At 35.8% G+C, this 21,248-nt stretch overlaps 1 long non-coding RNA gene across 2 annotated transcripts in view; it reads right to left on the reverse strand.

Moving 5' to 3' along the window:
- The window catches only part of LOC118916890 (uncharacterized), a 130,552-nt gene that overhangs the window by 80,311 nt on the left and 28,993 nt on the right, over nucleotides 1-21,248 (reverse strand). The gene's annotated exons all lie outside the window — the stretch shown is intronic.

Below are 21,248 nucleotides of genomic sequence, written 5' to 3' on the forward strand. Positions count from 1 at the left end.
GATGGAAAGTATCTCGGAAGAAATAATTGCTGAAAACTTCCCCAAACTGGGGGAGGAAATAATCGAACAGACCACGGAAATACACAAAACCCCCAACAGAAAGGATCCAAGGAGGACAACACCAAGACACATAATGATTAAAATGGCAAAGATCAAGGACAAAGCAAGAGTTTTAAAGGCAGCTAGAGAGAAAAAGGTCACCTATAAAGGAAAACGCATCAGGCTAACATCAGATTTCTCAACAGAAACCCTACAGGCCAGAAGAGAATGGCATGATATATTTAATACAATGAAACAGAAGGGCCTTGAACCAAGGATACTGTATCCAGCACGACTATCATTCAAATATGACGGTGGGATTAAACAATTCCCAGACAAACAAAAGCTGAGGGAATTTGCTTTCCACAAACCACCTCTACAGAACATCTTACAGGGACTGCTCTAGATGGGAGCACTCCTAGAAAGAGCACAGCACAAAACACCCAACATATGAAGAATCGAGGAGGAGGAACAAGAAGGGAGAGAAGAAAAGAATCTCCAGACAGTGTATATAACAGCTCAATAAGCGAGCTAAGTTAGGCAGTAAGATACTAAAGAGGCTAACCTTGAACCTTTGGTAACCACAAATTTAAAGCCTGCAATGGCAATAAGTACATATCTTTCAATAGTCACCCTAAATGTTAATGGGCTATATGCACCAATCAAAATACATACAGTAATAGAATGGATAAAAAAGCAAGACCCATCTACATGCTGCTTACAAGAAACTCACCTCAAACCCAAAGACATGTAGAGACTAAAAGTCAAGGGATGGAAAAACATATTTCAAGCAAACAACAGCGAGAAGAAAGCAGGGGTTGCAGTACTAATATCAGACAAAATAGACTTCGAAACAAAGAAAGTAACAAGAGATAAAGATGGACACTGCATAATGATAAAGGGCTCAGTCCAACAAGAGGATATAACCATTCTAAATATATATGCACCCAACACAGGATCACCAGCATATGTGAAACAAACACTAACAGAACTAAAGGGGGAAATAGACTGCAATGCATTCATTCTAGGAGACTTCAACACACCACTCACCCCAAAGGATAGATCCACTGGGCAGAAAATAAGTAAGGACACGGAAGCACTGAACAACACAGTAGAGCAGATGGACCTAATAGACATCTATAGAACTCTACATCCAAAAGCAACAGGATATACATTCTTCTCAAGTGCACATGGAACATTCTCCAGAATAGACCACATACTAGGCCACAAAAAGAGCCTCAGTAAATTCCAAAACATTGAAATCCTACCAACCAACTTTTCAGACCACAAAGGCATAAAACAAGAAATAAACTGTACAAAGAAAGCAAAGAGGCTCACAAACACATGGAGGCTTAACAACACGCTCCTAAATAATCAATGGATCAATGACCAAATCAAAATGGAGATCCAGCAATATATGGAAATAAATGACAACGACAACAACAACAACACTAAGCCCCAACTTCTGTGGGACGCAGCAAAAGCAGTCTTAAGAGGAAAGTATATAGCAATCCAAGCATATTTAAAAAAGGAAGAACAATCCCAAATGAATGGTCTAATGTCACAATTATCGAAATTGGAAAAAGAAGAACAGATGAGGCCTAAGGTCAGCAGAAGGAGGGACATAATAAAGATCAGAGAAGAAATACATAAAATTGAGAAGAATAAAACAATAGCAAAAATCAATGAAACCAAGAGCTGGTTCTTGGAGAAAATAAACAAAATAGATAAGCCTCTAGCCAGACTTATTAAGAAGAAAAGAGAGTCAACACAAATCAACAGTATCAGAAACGAGAAAGGAAAAATCACGACAGACCCCACAGAAATACAAAGAATTATTAGAGAATACTATGAAAACCTATATGCTAACAAGCTGGGAAACCTAGGAGAAATGGAAAACTTCCTAGAAAAATACAACCTTCCAAGACTGACCCAGAAAGAAACAGAAAATCTAAACAGACCAATTACCAGCAATGAAATTGAAACAGTAATCAAAAAACTACCAAAGAATAAAACCCCCGGGCCAGATGAATTTACCTCGGAATTTTATCAGACATACAGGAAAGACATGATACCCATTCTCCTTAGAGTTTTCCAAAAAATAGAGGAGGAGGGGATACTCCCAAACTCATTCTATGAAGCTAACATCACCCTAATACCAAAACCAGGCAAAGACCCCACCAAAAAAGAAAACTACAGACCAATATCCCTGATGAACGTAGATGCAAAAATACTCAACAACATATTAGCAAACCGAATTCAAAAATACATCAAAAGGATCATACACCATGACCAAGTGGGATTCATCCCAGGGATGCAAGGATGGTACAACATTCAAAAGTCCATCAACATCATCCACCACATCAACAAAAAGAAAGACAAAAACCACATGATCATCTCCATAGATGCTGAAAAAGCATTTGACAAAGTTCAACATCCATTCATGATAAAAACTCTCAGCAAAATGGAAATAGAGGGCAAGGACCTCAACATAATAAAGGCCATCTATGATAAACCCACAGCCAACATTATATTGAACAGCAAGAAGCTGAAAGCTTCTCGGAACTAGACAGGGATGCCCACTCTCCCCACTGTTATTTAACATAGTACTGGAGGTCCTAGCCACGGCAATCAGACAAAACAAAAAAATACAAAGAATCCAGATTGGTAAAGAAGAAGTTAAACTGTCACTATTTGCAGATGACATGATACTGTACATAAAAACCCCAAAGACTCCACCCCAAAACTACTAGAACTGATATCGGAATACAGCAAAGTTGCAGGATACAAAATCAACACACAGAAATCTGTGGCTTTCCTATACACTAACAATGAACCAACAGAAAGAGAAATCAGGAAAACAACTCTTCACAATTGCATCAAAAAAAATAAAATACCTAGGAATAAACCTAACCAAGGAAGTGAAAGACTTATACTCTGAAAACTACAAGTCACTCTTAACAGAAATTAAAGGGGACACTAACAGATGGAAACTCATCCCATGCTCGTGGCTAGGAAGAATTAATATCGTCAAAATGGCCATCCTGCCAAAAGCAATATACAGATTTGATGCAATCCCTATCAAATTACCAACAACATTCTTCAACGAACTGGAACAAATAATTCAAAAATTCATATGGAAACACCAAAGACCCCGAATAGCCAAAGCAATCCTGAGAAAGAAGAATAAAGTAGGGGGGATCTCACTCCCCAACTTCAAGCTCTACTATAAAGCCATAGTAATCAAGACAATTTGGTACTGGCACAAGAGCAGAGCCACAGACCAATGGAACAGACTAGACAATCCAGACATTAGCCCAGACATACATGGTCAATTAATATTTGATAAAGGAGCCATGGACATACAATGGCGAAATGACAGTCTCTTCCACAGATGGTGCTGGCAAAACTGGACAGCTACATGTAGGAGAACGAAACTGGACCATTGTCTAACCCCATATGCAAAAGTAAACTCAAAATGGATCAAAGACATGAATGTAAGTCATGAAACCATTAAACTCTTGGAAGAAAACATAGGCAAAAACCTCTTGGACATAAACATGAGTGACCTCTTCTTGAACATATCTCCCTGGGCAAGGAAAACAACAGCAAAAATGAACAAGTGGGACTATATTAAGCTGAAAAGCTTCTGTACAGCAAAAGACACCATCAATAGAACAAAAAGGAACCCTACAGTATGGGAGAATATATTTGAAAATGACAGATCCGATAAAGGCTTGACGTCCAGAATATATAAAGAGCTCACATGCCTCAACAAACAAAAAACAAATAACCCAATTAAAAAATGGGCAGAGGAACTGAACAGACGGTTCTCCAAAAAAGAAATACAGATGGCCAACAGACATATCAAAAGATGCTCCACATCGCTAATTATCAGAGAAATGCAAATTAAAACTACAATGAGGTATCACCTCACACCAGTTAGGATGGCTGCCATCCAAAAGACAAACAACAACAAATGTTGGCGAGGCTGTGGAGAAAGGGGAACCCTCCTACACTGCTGGTGGGAATGTAAGTTAGTTCAACCATTGTGGAAAGCAGTATGGAGGTACATCAAAATGCTCAAAACAGACCTACCATTTGACCCAGGAATTGCACTCCTGGGAATTTACCCTAAGAATGCAGCAATCAAGTATGAGAAAGATCAGTGCACCCCTATGTTTATCGCAGCACTATTTACAATAGCCAAGAATTGGAAGCAACCTAAATGTCCATCGATAGATGAATGGATAAAGAAGATGTGGTACATATACACAATGGAATACTACTCAGCCATAAGAAAAGGGCAAATCCAATCATTTGCAGCAACATGGATGGAGCTGGAGGGTATTATGCTCAGTGAAACAAGCCAAGCGGAGAAAGAGAAATACCAAATGATTTCACTTATCTGTGGAATATAAGAACAAAGGAAAAACTGAAGAAACAAAACAGCAGCAGAATCACAGAACTCAAGAATGGACTAACAGGTACCAAAGGGAAAGGGACTGGGGAGGATGGGTGAGTAGGGAGGGATGGGGGGGGAGAAGTAGGGGGGTATTAAGATTAGCATGCATGGGGGTGTAGGAGAAAAGGGAGGGCTGTACAACACAGAGAAGGCAAGTAGTGATTCTACAACATTTTGCTATGCTGATGGACAGTGACTGTAAAGGGGTTTATAAGGGGGATCTGGTATAGGGGAGAGCCTAGTAAACATAATATTCGTCATGTAAGTGTAGATTAGTGATACCAAAAAAAAAAAAAGGGCAGTTCCTGTGTGGTGACCTCCAATGAGTTCTACACAAGAGTATAAAGGGCATATAAAGTGTAGGCAAAGGGTCTGTTTGTGTTTATACAGAGGATCAAAGCCTAATTGGGCTACCCCGAAAATGAACTAAGATACGATATGAAAAAGAACTTCCAACATCTGCACTCTCTGGAAGACTCATGCCAGAAGATGATCATCAAAAAACCCCAACAAAGATCCACGCACTGCTACAGCTGTAGATGCACTCATCCCACCAGCTCCTGGACTTGCCATGGGAATGAGGAAGGAGATATCTAAGCTGGCCTGTGCATACAGTAAAACAACAAATTTGACTGGATCTATACTGTTGGTACTCAATCAAGAATTAGGAGAAGTGCAAATTGTAGCGCTCCAAAATCTTACAACTACAGACTATTTACTGTTAAAAGAACATAAGGGATGTGAACATTCCCCAGGAATGGGTTGTTTTATTTGTCTGATTTCTCTCAGACTGTTCAAGTTCATTTGGACAATATCCACCATATCATAGATAAGTTTTCACAAATGCCTAAGGTGCCTAACTGGTTTTCTTGGTTTCACTGGAGATGGCTGGTAATTACAGATATGCTTTGGTTATGTAACTATACTCCTATTATGTTAATGTGTGTGCGCAATTTAAGTAGTAGCTTAAAACCTATACATGCTGAAGTTACTCTACAAGAAGATATGTCAAAGAAATAATCAATCTTCCCATGTTTTCTTCCGCCTGCTACTTCTATAGATTTTCTTCTTCCTTACTAATTACAACCCTTAAATAGAATTCGTGCCTCATATCAAATTTACCAAGTATCATAATTCTTCCAAGTGGTAAAGATACCTCAAGAGAAATGCTGGGCATAGAAGCTACAGGGCATAAATATGCAAAAAAATAAAAAGCTAACCTTTTCAAACAATAAGGCTTCCCTCTCACTTACCAACTTCACATTTCCCTGTATGGCCCCGGAAGATGACTGGTTAGCCAGAGACGGGTAAGATTCCTCAAGGGAGGAACAACCTAAGACAGGCACAGTCGCAGGGGGGCCATCAGGTGAGAAATTGGGGATCAACAGAGGTGAGGCTTAGAACCTCACCCCCCTGTTCTGAGAGAAATCTTCTGCATATGTGGATGTTTTATTGCCCTTGTCTAGCTTGGATTAACACATAGTCTACAGGCACACACCTGATCATCTACATTTGCTCTCTTACAACACTAAACTATGTTTTCTACCTTTATCTTGTGTCTACCTACCACTTCAGCATTTTATTAAAAATAATAATAATAAAGAGAGAAATGTGGTATCCACATATAAATCAAGGATAAAAATCAAATGAGTATTCATATTTGAACTGTTTATAGTTCATAATGCATGAGCAAAACCGAAGGTTTCTGTGATGGCTGCCCTTGTACTGTTCACCATGTAAGAACTTATTCATTATGTAAGAATTTGTTCTACATGTAAGAACTTGTTTGTTATGCCTCAGAAGATTGGAGACTGACGAAAATTAGGCTTGGGGTGGATTAATGATTGTGCATTGAGGATTGACTCCCCTATACAGAATTTTATTGTTGTTAACAACCATTTGATCAATAAATATGAGAGATGCCCTCACAAAAAAAAAAAAAAAAAAAAAAGTACACACTTCCAATGGTAAAATAATAAGTAACCGGGATGTAATGAATATAGTCAAGATATTGTAACAGCTTGGTATGGTGATAGCTGGTACCTAGAATTGTCATGTATATAAATGTTGAATCACTATGTTGTACACCTGAAACTAATGTAATGTAATACTGTGTGTCAACTACCCTTCAATAAAAAATGATTATCTACAAAAAAAAAAAATGAATCCTGGAAATCATTGTATAATCATAGTAATATTGAGATACATCAAAATAAAACATACAGGAGGTTAAGTTAGCTGTCTCCATACTTCTAAACAAAACAGAAAATTTTCTTTGACACAGGAAAGAAATCAAATTTCACCAAGTGATGCATGGGTTATAATTTGTAAAAGGAAGCAGTAGTCCTCAAAGGACAAATAAAGCCAAGAAAGAATTTAGGTGATCAAAACAAAAATCCACTCACACACTTGACGCTTGCAGTATTTGTTTTCCATTCATATTTATTTACAGAGAATTGACTAGCTTCATAAATATAAAATTATGTTCAGGCAAAAAAATATCTACATATACATAAACAAATATCCTTGGAAACATTGCGGATCAAGGGTGCTATGTTTCTGTGGCAATAGATTTCCAGTCTTAAACTTGTTTTAAAAGCGGACTGTATTAACTTCATAATGTGGATAATTGGAAATGCATTACGGGGCATTCAGACAAGCTGAGCGTGTTCACATTTCATTCCTTTGTGAAGGTCTATATATATTGTTTATCAGAAATGACTTTCCATCTTTAGAACTTCTCAATGATGAGCTACACTTTCCAGAAGGACACTACTGCTATGATTTATTTTGAAGGGATTCTCATTAAATTGTACACTGCTGTATTGAAATACATGATTACACTAAAAATGCTGATGCAAATATTTTTTCATATTGCTCTTTAAGTTGGTTGATTTTCTGTGTATGTTAAATCAAGGACAAGAGCTTACTCTTCTCCATCTGCATAGAGATGAAGATGCTGCATATATTCATTATTTCTTCCTGCACTGTCAGATATTTATATACTTGGGGGAAGAAAATATTCTAAGGAAATGTTTAATAAAACCATGTCTTTCTATGGTAGGTAGGCTATTTTAGAAATTACTTATAGCAATAAATTTCTCTTTGTGCAAGCTCAAAAATATCTATGTAAATTGCATATGACTAAGTTAATATTATTTTAAATATTTTATAATATCAAAGATTAATGCCATAAAGTTAAGGATGTGGCTTAATAATGTATCTCACAGTTAAGTTTCTTTGGAAAATACACTCGAATAATTCATATTGGTATTTTGCCTAAGTGTAAGTTTATATCTAATCCCCATTGGTTCATCAGAAATTGCTATTAAAATGTGTCTTCTTAAAGAATTTAGGTGTTTTTTCAGTGGTAGGGGTATACTCATTAGTCATTGTTTCTGATTGCTTATGGCACGGTGCAGAAATGTATGTTTAGTGTTAATGAGTTCTTGGTTGTTTTCAGAACATATTTTACAAGTATAAGTATATGAAGCATGTAATTCTGAAACAATCTGCTGTGATATTTTTATGTATTACCTGTCTTCTCTCTCCTATTAAGTCCCTGGAAAGGAGATCTAATGTCTTATTTTTCAGGGGATGGAGGGGCTACATTATACCATCTAAATCTGTGTGCCTTAGAAATGTGATTGCTTATGTAATAAATACATGAGAGAAAGAATACATAATATTTCTGATTTTGACAATACCATTCCTTACAGTGGTGAATGCTCTGATCATCGGTGAACCCCTGAGGGGCAGGATGGGGTCCCCGGGCGTGAATGCAGGAGGTGCCTGCCTGTCTTGCTCATTCATCACATCATAATGCATTTTGTTTTTGAGGGGAGTTTTTTTTATTATGAATTCAATTGCATTGCTGGTAATTGGTCTGTGCAGATCTGTTTCTTCCTGGGTCAGTCTGGGATGGTTGTATTTTTCTAGGCATTCATGCATTTCTTCTAGGTTGCCCGATTTATTGGCATATAATTTTTCACAGAATTCCCTAATTATTCTTTGCACTTCAGTGGTATATACTGTGACTATTCCTTTTTCGTTTCTGATTTTGTTTATGTGTGTACACTTTTTTTTCTTGTTAAGTCTGGCTAGAGGCTTATCTATTTTGTTTATTTTCTCAAAGAATCAGCTCCTGGTTTCATGGATTTTTCTATTGTGTTATTCTTCTCTACTTTATTTATTTCTGCTCTAATCTTTATTATGTCCCTCTTTCTACTAACACTCGGTTTCACTTATTCTTCCTTTTCTAGCTTCTTTAATTGTGCATTTAAACTGTTTGTTTGGGATTGTTCTTGTTCCTTGAGGTGGCCTGTATTGCTGTGCACTTTCCTCTTAGAACTGCCTTTTCCACATCCCACAGGTTTGAAGATGTTGTATTTTTGTTTTCATTGTCTCCATATATTGCTTAATTTCTGTTCTGGCAACATGTTTTTCTTTGTATAATTTATTTCTAGTTTTATACCATTGTGGCCTGAGAAGTTGGTTGGCACAATTTCAATCTTCCTGAATTTACTGAGGCTCTTTTTGTGGACTAGTATGTGATCTCTTCTGGAGAACATTCCATGTGTATTTGAGAAAAACGTGTACCCTGCTGCTTGGGGTGGAATATTCTGCAGAAATCTGTTAAGTCCATCTGATATAATGTGCCTCCTTCTTACTTACTTTGTCTGGTTGATCTGTCCTTTGGGGTGAGTGGTGTGTTGAAGTCTCCTAAAATGAATATGTTGCAATCTGTTTCCCCCTGTAATTCTGTTAGTATTTGTTTCACATATGCAGGTGCTCCTATGTTGGGTGCACAGATATTTTTAATGGTTATATCCTCTTGTTGGACTGAGCCATTTATCATTATGTAATGTTCTTCGTCTCTTGTTACTTCTTTTGTTTTGAAATCTGTTTTGTCTGATACAAGCACTGCAACTCCTGATTTTTTCTCCCCATTATTTGAATGAAATATCTTTTTCCATCCCTTCACTTTTACTCTGTATATGTCCTTGGGTCTGAAATAAGTCTCTTATAGGCAGCATACAGATGGGTCTTGTTTCTTTATCCATTCCGTAACTCTATGTCTTTTGATTAGTGCATTCAGTCCATTTACATTTGAGGTAATTATTAATAGTTAACAGTATCAATACTCTAACCTCTCCTCTTGTTATTTGATGGTCTTCGTTAGTGTTGTGGTTGGATCTCTCTTTTTCATGCAGTTACTATACCCAGCTGTGAGTGCCTCTTTTTCAGCTCTTCTCTCTCTTTGTTGAAGTCCTTCCTGAGATCAATACTTTTCTGCAGATCAGTGAGCATATTTATGACTGTTACTTTGAAGTCTTCATCATCAAGACTGGTGATCTCCATTTCATTTAGCCCTCTTTCTGGTATCTTACCCTGTAGTCTTCTTTGGAATACATCCCTCTGCCTCCTCATTTTGTCAGGCTCTCTGTGTTTCACCCTTTGTATCAGCTGGATCCACCATGCTTCCTGGTCTAGAGAGCAATGGCTTTATGAAGAAGGTGTCCTGTGGTGCCCAGAAGCTCAGGACTCCTTCCTCTCCAGTGCCTTGTTCTCCTTTGTGGTAAAGCCCCAGTTGCTGTTTGTGGGCAGTTCATGGGGCTGTCTTACTATGTAGGCAGTGGTCTAGCTCAGTCCTGCATGGCTGGAAATTTGTCTCAGCTGGCCCTTTATGGTCCGAGCACTGGCACTTCTACTGGGATCACTGTGCACAGGGCCACCCTACCTGCCCTGCAGCAATGGAGGGGCTGCTGGGTTAATGGGGTGGGTGGGGCTGGGGCATGGCCTGGTGCAGGGCTCCTGGGCATGTGGTGGCTGCAAATTGTACAGTAGTGGCACATGCTCCACTCTTAGTAACATATCCACAGCTCAACTTGATGGAATTCTGTTTATGTACTATTTCCCCATTCTTATTTTTTTATATAATTATTCATGTTATTATTCATATTGTACTAAAACTGGATACAAATATTTTAAGAAATAAATCAGGGTACATGTACAACCAGAAATATACATTTGGTATACGCACTTTAATTTCTACAATGGATTTGCTTGTAACACTTGACAATAGGTACTTGTGGAAGAGACTAGAACACAGCATGGATCCTTGGACAATACTCTCCATTCGTGTGTGCATTAAATCAGTTATCTTATCAAACAACATTAGTATCATAAAGCCAATAACAGTACTATTCCCAATTACGTCGGCATCTAGAAAAGTAACCATTAATAAGAATTATTAAATAACAATTTTATCACTTTTTTTTCAGAATTATCAAATACAAATACTTAGATCATTTGGTTGTGAGATGCATATATAAGGATCTCATGTTCACTTGTATGCGGTAGGACCAGGAGATCTGATAATATTGCTCGACAGACCATGTCCTAGGTATTATTTTTATTGAATAATTGGTTAAGCTTGGTACTAGAAATCACATACTAAATTAGTCCACAGACATATAGAGTACTGGAAACAATGTTATATTGACTCAGTGTACAGGCTAGGGAGAAACAGAGTGGTTAGAGGGAGTATGAGAACAGCCATACCGTGTTGGTATGGCCCCCAGAGAGGCCTTTATGGACTGGGATGTAGTTTGTAGTTTAAGAAAGTTTCTCAAGTGACTGTGACTAAGTTCCACTTAAGTAACTAAATTTCCTAAAAGAAATTCATCCTAACACTAAACTAGCCATGAGGGAGCTCTTTCTTTATGGAATAGTTCTGTAGGTTCTATGTTGTTTTATGATTAATTTCTATTATTTAACATTTTTCCAAGTCTCACACAAGCTGATATTCATAGAAGAAATTTTTAATATTTACCATCATATAATATTCCTTTGTATGTATGAATACACACACACGCATACACATATATTATTTCTTTATTCCAATGTTACATTAGTTCTTTTTGTGTGTGTGCATAATAAGTATGTTTTACTATTCGTTACATAAAAAGTATGAACTGGTGATATATGCTCAGCAGTGGAATTGTTCATTCTAAGATTCACACATAATCAATTTCACTAAGCAATAGTATACTTTTCCAAAGTTCTTGTAGCTATTTTGACTTAACAGCAAGATTTCTTTAAAAATTCATATACAGGGGTTTTGTGTGTTGAAAATGGTATCTTCCATTTTATAGCCTGTCTTAGTTTTTTACAGTATCTTTTGAAGAACAGCAGCTCTCAATTTAATGTAGAATTTGGCAGACTTTCCCTTTATGGTTTACACTATTTGTGTGTTTTTTAAACAGTATTTCCAACTCTAAGCTCACAATGGTATTCTACTATTCTATAATGTATTTAAAATTAATTATAAATACTATTGTTTTTCTGTTATACTACCTATCACATATCAAGTTTCCATATGTATGACTCTGAGCTTCTTATTCTGTTCCATTGATTGATTTTTCTATTCTTCAACATCCTAATTATTATTTTATGATAAATTGGGATATCTGGTAAGGAAAATACAACTTTCTTTAAAGAATGCTTTAGACATTCTTGACTATGGATAAATTTAAAGAAAGCATTCTTTCTTTAAAGAATGCTTTAGACATTCTTGAGTATGGATATAGTTTTAGAAATACCTTAAGTTACAAAATAAAAAAATAAACCAAACAAAAACAATGGCAAACACCTACTGTGGTTGGACTGAATATTTAAATTTCAGAAAAATTTGAATGTTTTCTTTATTGAATCTTTCACAAAGTAAAAGTGATGTATTTTCACTTTATGTCAGTGATATTTAATATCTCTCAATGTAGTTTTATAATTCTCTCCGAATAGGTTTTGCACATATTTTGATGTATTCCATTACATGCTTTATATTAATCATAAATTATATTTTATTAGTTTTATTTTCTATGTGTTTGTTATTGTGCATACAAATGCCACTTTATGTACAATGATTTTGACAATCTTGCTCATAACTTCTATTGCTTATAATAATTTTAGATCCCTTTGGATTATATAGTTTTTATATTTTAAAAATGGAAGTTAGTGAAAAAAAGTATAAATCACTAGTGACCATAAATAGTTAACAGGGATTTTAAGAGAATGCTATGCCAGAGACCAACAAATTAAATAAACTGAACATATTCATAGGGCACAAACTATGAAAACTGACTTAAAATGAGAGAGAAAATAGACCTATAGCAAGTTAATATGTTGAATTAATAACTTACAAACTTCCTATAAAGAAAAGCCTTCATTAGTGAATTCTACTCGGTACTTAAAGAAAAATTAATACCAACCATTCATAAACTTATAAAAATTGAGGGAAGGCAAGTACTTTTCAACTTCAACTGTGAAGCCAGAAATTACCTGATACCAAAAGAGATCAAACCATCACAAGTAAACTACAGACCAATATATTTTTCACATAGACTTAAAAATGCTCAACAAATCACTGTAATACCATATCCAATACAACCGAGTTGGTTATGCCATGAATGCAAGATTCCTTGCATGGAACTAACATTCAATGATCAATTAATGTAATATACCATATTATAGAATAAAATGCAAAAACAAATGTAATTACCTCAAATACAAAAAAAAAGGTATTTAAAAAACTAGTAATTTTCATGAATGAAACAACCAACTAGAAATAGAGGTATCTTCCTCAAACTAACACAGACTATCTATTAAAAACTCACAAGTACACATAATGTTTAATGGCAAAAGACAATGTACACCCAGATAATGGAATATTATTCAACACTAAAAAGAAATGAGCTATCCAGCCATGAAAAGACATGAGCAAAAGTTAAATGCACGTTACTAACGGAAAGAAGTCAATATGAAAAGATTACATACTCTTTGGTTCCAACTATATGACATTTTTTAAAAGGTAAATTTATGGAGATGGCAGAAAGATCAGTGGTTGCCAGGGACCAGGGATGGGCAGAGAGACGATCAGGCAGAGAAGAGAGGATTTTAAAGAAGTAAAGTACTTCGTAAGATACCATAACGATGGACACATGCCAGTTCATTATACACTCATCCAAACCCTCAGAATGCACAACACTAAGATTGAATCTTAATGTAAACTAAGATATTTGTGATATGTAAGTCTTGGTTAATCAGTTGGTAACAAATGCAGCTTTCTGGTGGGAAATGTTAGTAACGGGAAAGGCTGTGCATGCGCGAGACGGACCACACAGGAGCCCTCCTTCCCCTCCCCTCAGTTTTGCTGTGAAGCTGAAACTGCTCCAAAAGTTGTCCTAATTTTTTTAAGAAAGGCAATTATACTTTGTTTGAAATTTCATACATATTATTTATTTTTACTGGCTTAGTGAAATAATGGCCAAGACCTTTAGAATACTCCATTCATACCACACTTGAGTTCTACCTGGGTCCCTTCCAAAATAGGATGAATTTATTAAACAGAACTCCAGAGGGTTATTTCTGTTTAATTTGCAAATTTCTAATATATACAGTGATCAAATGTAACCATAATGTCCTGCATCAAATGAAAATGGGGAAATCCAAAATCATTTGGTTCATGTTCCTATTTTTTTAGCTCTATTTTAACGTTAAATCTATCACTGATTTTGCATCATTTGAGAAATGTGTATACTATTTGGTTATATGTGTCATTGTGATTCTGTGCTATGAATAGCTTACAATCTTGCTACAGAATTATGGATTAATAGTGGCTAGTGCCTATTTTGCTCAGGCAAAATATGAAAGAAAAAATGCTAACAGTTTCTGTTATGCAGATAATGCAATGCCTACTGTGTGTCAATTTCAAACATCTTTCCAGGTAAATATTAGGCCACCCATTTGCAAACAAGGAAACTGAAGTTCAGATTTTAACTTACCCTGCTAAATTGGTTCTATTATTTTTCCATTTATTCTTTTCAATAAATTTTTTTAAATCTTCATATGTAACATATATTTATGTTCTAGTTATGTCTTAGGAATGAAAACAAATGTCTAATAATTTGTAAGTCATGAAACCAGATAAAATATAGAAATCTCAAAATTGATTCCAAAGTATTTGCACCAACTTTTTAATTCTTCTAAACAAGCATGTCTCGGATCAACACATTATCATTTAAGGTTCGCTAAGTGTTTACCAGAATATTTTAAGACTATCTGATAACATTTAAATTTAATAATGACTTTTAAAACATCTGTACTATTATTTTAAATATACCATTGACAAATTTTGTAAGTCTGCATTTCAGGTAATGACTTGACTGTATGTCAGAATATTTATAGCTTTAAGCAACTTTAGAATATATTGAGCAATTATATATCTACAATATATTCCTAAAATATTTGCTGAAAGATTTGACCCTAGCAAACACATTTTGTCATAAATTATGCTTCTAAAATTCAGTATGTGTTTGCCTAAATATTCACAAAATAGGAATCAAAGAATGATTTGCAGGTGCAATGTATTATTCAGTTTACAGCTAGTAATTTTGAAGAAAAAAGGGTGAAATTTAGTGCTAATTTAGTCTTTTCTAGGAATTTTTTCATTGTCGCATATGATAAAAATTCTCACATTTAAGCACATAACATTTCATGAATCTTACAATAAATCTGATACTACAATAAACATTTCTGACCCAGATTTTATGGAACACAGATGGATAAAAATATGCAAATACACATGTAGCTTGCAAACAGATGGCTTTTTCTTTTCTTTTTAAACACTTTTCCTTGTTGAAAGTAGCCTGTACTGATACTTTTTCTTGCCATTTTTACATGTTTTAACATTTTGTATTTTTAATGTGATAAAAATTAATAGAAGAGATAAGGGAAAGTAGGTCAGTTTAAAACTATACCAACTTATTTTTGGAGTATTACTATGATACAATCGATTAAATGCCATTTTAGAATTAAGAAGTACTTATGTTCCACTCTGTTTCTTTTATATTTCCTATTCTTTTCAAAAGCCAACTCGGATCTTCAAGCACTTAATCATTTTCCTGTGACTAAAATGTGAATGGATTTAGTTTATCCATTTCGATGCAAAATCAGATGTATTGATATCACCCACTACTTTTCAGACATTCGTGAAAGCAGGCAGTTTTATCATTTGTAAACATAAAACGTTTCTTAAAAGTCTAAAATTTTAAAGCATTATGAAATATGAAATAATTTAAATGGTTATTTCAGCATCATAAATAGATATACTAAAATTTTACTAATAGGTTTAGCATTTAAATATTAAATGAATCAAATACACAGAAAACAGTATGTCCTTGATCAACTTTTGTTCATTTAAATTTCACTTAGTTTATTTAGAGTGGCCACATCACCACATCTGGAATATCTTCTCTTTGTATATTCTAATTTTATAAAATTTTCCAGGTCTCCTCCGTGAATCCTATCCTCCCTGTAACTCACACCTACGTCATTCTTTGAGGGCCGCAGGAGAGAGAACCTCACCACTCAAGAAGTCGGAAAGGGACATTGTGCCATCAGAAGAGGGCAAATGGTGAAGAAAGGAGTTGAGGATATAAAGATTTTTCAGAGTGTAAGTTAAGAATGGCAGAGAGAAGATATTTCAGGAGTTGGGACTGATGGAATAAAAGCTTAGAAAAGTTTTCAGAGTCTTAAGCCCTGGGACTGAATTCTGATTGAGATATCCCCAGCTTCTTATGACTGCAATTACCTGGGATACATGTATTGTAATTGATATTGTTCCTACTCTTGATATTCCCAGAGCAGATAGGTGTAGGGAGGCCAAAAGCATCAACAGAAAAGGATATTGGGGAGCTTTCTAGAAGCCCTCAGAATGTTGGAACTCACTCCTCACTAACTGCTGCAGGCAGTTCTCAGGAAGGTAGGAAGGGCGATAGCACTGTATACACATAAGGTTTTCCAGTGCTTTCCTCCATGGTGGGGCACAGGTATGTACATGTGAAGCTCAGGGAGGCATAAAGACTCAGAATAAATATCTGGGTGCATCAGTTATGGTGTTTGAAGCATGCAGGTGGATGAGGTTGCTTATTGTCAGAGATAAAACAGAACAGAAGAGGGTTCACGACCAAACTTCGGACGGGTGAGGAGCAGCAGCGGGAAGAGCCGGAGAGAATGGATATTGAGAGGTAATGAAATACTGAGTATCACAACACGCCCTCATTTTACGTAGCCTTACTGTAGACCCATTGTATTTGCAAGCACAAGTCTTGATTAAATTCCATTCTCTAGCACTCCTTGCCCATGAAACTAAATGTAACTGGAAGAACACAGTCATGGCGACCTGGTGACTCTAAATTCACAGACGCACAGGACTCTGGTAAGAGGGCAGAGGAGGAAGCACCAGGAGTCCATCTTCTCTCTAGACAGCAACTGCACTGGCAGAGTCTGTCTTCTCTAACTGTTTGGAGTTCTAGAGTCTATTAAAGGCAAATAACTTCCAGAGGGAGGCTTGGACAGTAAATTAAAGCTAATTTTGGTTGATTTCAGTTATAGTAGCTGCTACCCATTCTGTGACCCCCCAGACCCATGTCAGGCAGTTTTGCACACTACAAAAAGCTACAGTGATCCAAATGGTGTGATACAGGCAGAAAGACACACACCAACAGAATAGAGAACCCAGAAATAAAGGCTTTCATATGTGAACAAATGATTTTTGACAAAGGGGCCAAGGCCAGTCACTGGTGAAAGACTCTTTTTTAACAAGTAGTGCCAAGGAACCTGGACATCCACACGCAAGAGAATGAAGTTGAACCCATACCCGACACCATATAAAAAATAAGCTCAAATTGGATCAACGGCCTGTCAAACCTTAAAGTGTAAAATGCTTAGAAGAAAATAAAGGGCAAAAGCTTCAGAACGTTGAACACAGCAGTGATTTCTTGGATATGTACCAACAGCACAATCAACAAATTAGACCTCATGGATTTTTTTTTAGGTTGTGTATCAAAAGGCAGTATCAGACAGGGGGAGAAAATCAATCCACAGTATAGGAGAAAGAGTTTGCAAATCATTTGCCTGATGGACAAAGGATTGATGTCCAGAATATAGAGAGGCCTCCCAAAACTCAGCAACAAAACAACAGTCAACCCGATTCAAAGATGGGCAAAGAACTTTGATTTTTCTCCAAAGAAGATACACAACTCATGGAAATATGCTCAACATCACTAATCATTAGGCAAATACAAATTAAAACTATAATGAAATAGCATTAGCAAGGAGATTAGGGTGGCTATTATCAAAAAAGAGACTGTAAGCATCGGTGAGGCTATGGAGAAAACTGGAACCCTCGTGCACCGCTGGGAATGTGTAATGATATAGCTGCACTGTAATGGTGTATGATGGTTCCTTGAAAAACTTAAAATACACATAATTATTTGATTCAGCATTTCCAGTTCTGGTTTTTTACCCAAAGGAATTAAAATCAAGGCTTTGAAGAGCTATTTGTACACCCATGCTCACAGCAGTATTATTCACAATAGCTAAAGCGTGAAAGGAACCCCAGTGCCCATCGATGGAAGTAAAATGTGGTATATACATTGGTATATACATACAAAGGGATGTTATTAAAAAAGAAGGGCATTCTGACACCTGCTACAACATGGATGAAACTTAAGGACATTATGCTAAGTGATATAAACCAGTCACAAAAAGACAAATAATGCATGATTCCACCTATGTGGAATCACTTATTTTATTCCTTGGCATTTCCTCAGCATCTAGAACAGTATCTGCCACTTAGATACTCTTGTAAATTTCAGGCATGAAAAAAAAAACTCGAAGACGCTGGTATTATAGAACGTAAAGCAGTAATCTCAAAAAGAAAGGAGCCATCAAACAAGGGTCCCGGCAAAATAAGAAAGGGATATTTTCCCTAGATGTCATGGTGTGCGTGCTGGTGACCTGACTTAACACTGCCCAAGAGTGAAGGCTATGCAACCTACCTGGTAGGCTGGACGGACCCAAGGAAAAAACATGAGATGACAAAAGGGATCCCAGTTAAGACAGTAGTTTGTTTGTTTGTTTTTTAAAGTTTCACTGCAAAGAGGAGCAGAAAATGGCCACAGTAATTGGGAGGGGATGTTGATATATTTTTTTGTTACAAAATCCCAGTAATATCATGCACCTTGTCGAGGCTATTTCTCTGTCTCTTGGCCCCCACTCACTGGGTAGAATACTTATCAAAATAAGAGGCATTATGCAGATATTGAAAATAAATTGGTATTCACGGTCCCTGTTCTCAAATCTTCATTGTCTAGGGGGTTAAGTAAACATTTTTAAATCACACAACTAAATGTAAAATTAAGTTATTTTGGGAATTATGAAATGTTTCCTAATAAGGTGGCAGATTAGCTGTCACCAGCTGTATGAGCACAATGTCACCCCTTCAAACTAGTTGTTCCACGTGCATCACTTTTGCAAAACAAAAATAAAAGCCGATGTTGACACAACATAAAATCCTAGTAAAGGGTGATGGTCTTTCATTTTCCATAATATGGTAGAATGAATACAGATATATCCCGCAAATTTTCATGTTAGAAAAATTCTTTAGTGATACAAAATTATGGAAAATAATTATTTGAAATTCAATGGCTTTGCTGACAAGCAAATAAAGGAAGTCATAAGAGATAAAACTGAGAAAACGGAGGTAAATCCAGACAGGAATGTTTGTGATGTAACTATTGCCTCTGCTGACACCCACTGACTATGAGTCTAAATAGACTCGAAGAAAATAAAAAAAATAACAAAAATCTTACGGCCATCAGGAATCAGGAAGTCATAAAACTAAGCTCCCCCAAATAATAAATCATCAGTATACAATAATGACTACCTCACTCATATAAATCTGACCATGTGCAGTGTGCCAATTCACTGGTCCAAGAAATTTGTATTAAATCAGCTAATCTGCATCATAATCATAATCCTGATTTTGAGAAGAATCGTGATTGAAGAAATTGAGGCAGAGAGAGAGCAAGGCCAGGTGTCTGAAGTCACAGGGTTAGTATGTGGTTAGACTGGGTTCCAACCTAGGCAACCTAAGTTCAGGACCTACATTTCATTTTCAGACTACGTTGTTGCTCAGCTAGAGGAAAATAAAATGTATGATCAAGAAAAAAGAAATGGAGATGGTAAGGAATATTATTTCAGGCCTGGCTATGGATGCGGGCCTTAAAAAAAATAAATGCTCACCTGAGAATTTAACTATCTCTCATAGGAGGTTTGAATCTGAATTTAAAATACTGTTTAGTTTACAAATGGAGAAAAGTTTTTGTTTCTTGTGTTGGGTCATACTGCCTGCGGTTAGTAAGAAACAAAATAAAACTCGTTTTAGAAGGAAAGCGCTTTCAACTCAGGACTCAAACAGTTTCCAAAGACTAAGTAAAAATGAACACGAGTTGAAAGACAGAAAAACAGTAAATCAATGAGTAGGAAACAGTCTTAATGTGTGACTGTCAGCAGAAATAAGCCTCATAATTAGATCTATAATCCAAAATAATTATTTTAATTTGCTTCCAATATAAGAAATATTAAAATTATGAAGAAAAGAAATGGGCCATCAAAAAGGCAAGACATTTTAAAAATAAAAACTATAATTTCTAGAAATATGCTAGGGAGATTGGCAGCCTGTGTTTTTTTTTGTGAGTGTTGAGATGAATGGTTTAAACATCAGATTATGTATTACTGAAGATGAAGAGAGAATTAAGGAACTTAAAAATAGAATTGAAGTTATTTCCCAAAATGTATGTAAGAGACAAAGGTATCTAAAAATGTGAGAATTTAGCGTGTAACTAAAAGGAAGAATGGACATTAAGTCAGCATCATAGAAGATGGAAATAGAGATAACAGAAGAGTAACATTTGAAGATAAACTCTGAAAGTATTTCCCAGAATCAGTAAGTTTCAAAAAGCTCTGCAGGTCCAAAGTAGCATAAAAATAAATCTACAACTAGCTGAACTATCATGAAACTGTTCTATAAATAAGACAAAGAGCATATTATAAAAGCAACAGGAAGAAAGTTACAACACAATTTCCAAACACCAAAGTTGAAGACAGAAGAAAAACAATTTCAACGAGCTGAGAGAAAATAATTTTCACATTAAAAATTTAACACGAGCAAATTTACCACCGATTTATCCTAACTAAAAGAACCGCAATGATAAAAATCAGTCTAAGTACATTAATATAAGTCAGAAAATAGATATTTGAATAAAAAATTGATTAGGATATACTATTATCTCTATAAAGCATACATATATATGTGTTAGAAAGTTAGAAAAAAAGATTAGCTTGATTATAATATCCTACGTAAGTAATAAAACCAACTATTCAAAGGCACAAGTGATTTTCATGCATATATTTAATGTTCAAGCAGCCCCAACAAGTACTCAATTAGAACCACCATATTGAGTACATTCCCTAAAAAATACATAACTTAGAAAAGATTCATAAAATGATAAAAACTTTAAGTATAAAAAGAATAGCTTCTAAGTAATTATTGAGGAGGATGTCTTAATAGATATTAGGAAACACAAGTGAAGAATAAAAATGCTACCTTAAAAAATGGATAAGATATAGCCAATGAAGTATTTAGAGGGAAGATTACAACTTAGAAGCCCTGTTTACAAAGAGTAATTAAACATTTGATAGATAAGAGTCTCCGGAGGCGACGGCGTGTGCTGCCCAGACCCCCATGTGAATCTGCTCGGAGAGGGTCTTTCCTGACGAACTTCAGATGCTGTCATGTTGGGATCTGTCACAACCCCTGTACCCAGGACAAGGGCACGTC

This window comes from Manis pentadactyla, chromosome 7 (assembly GCF_030020395.1).
Source record: "Manis pentadactyla isolate mManPen7 chromosome 7, mManPen7.hap1, whole genome shotgun sequence".
Classification (NCBI taxonomy): domain Eukaryota; kingdom Metazoa; phylum Chordata; class Mammalia; order Pholidota; family Manidae; genus Manis; species Manis pentadactyla.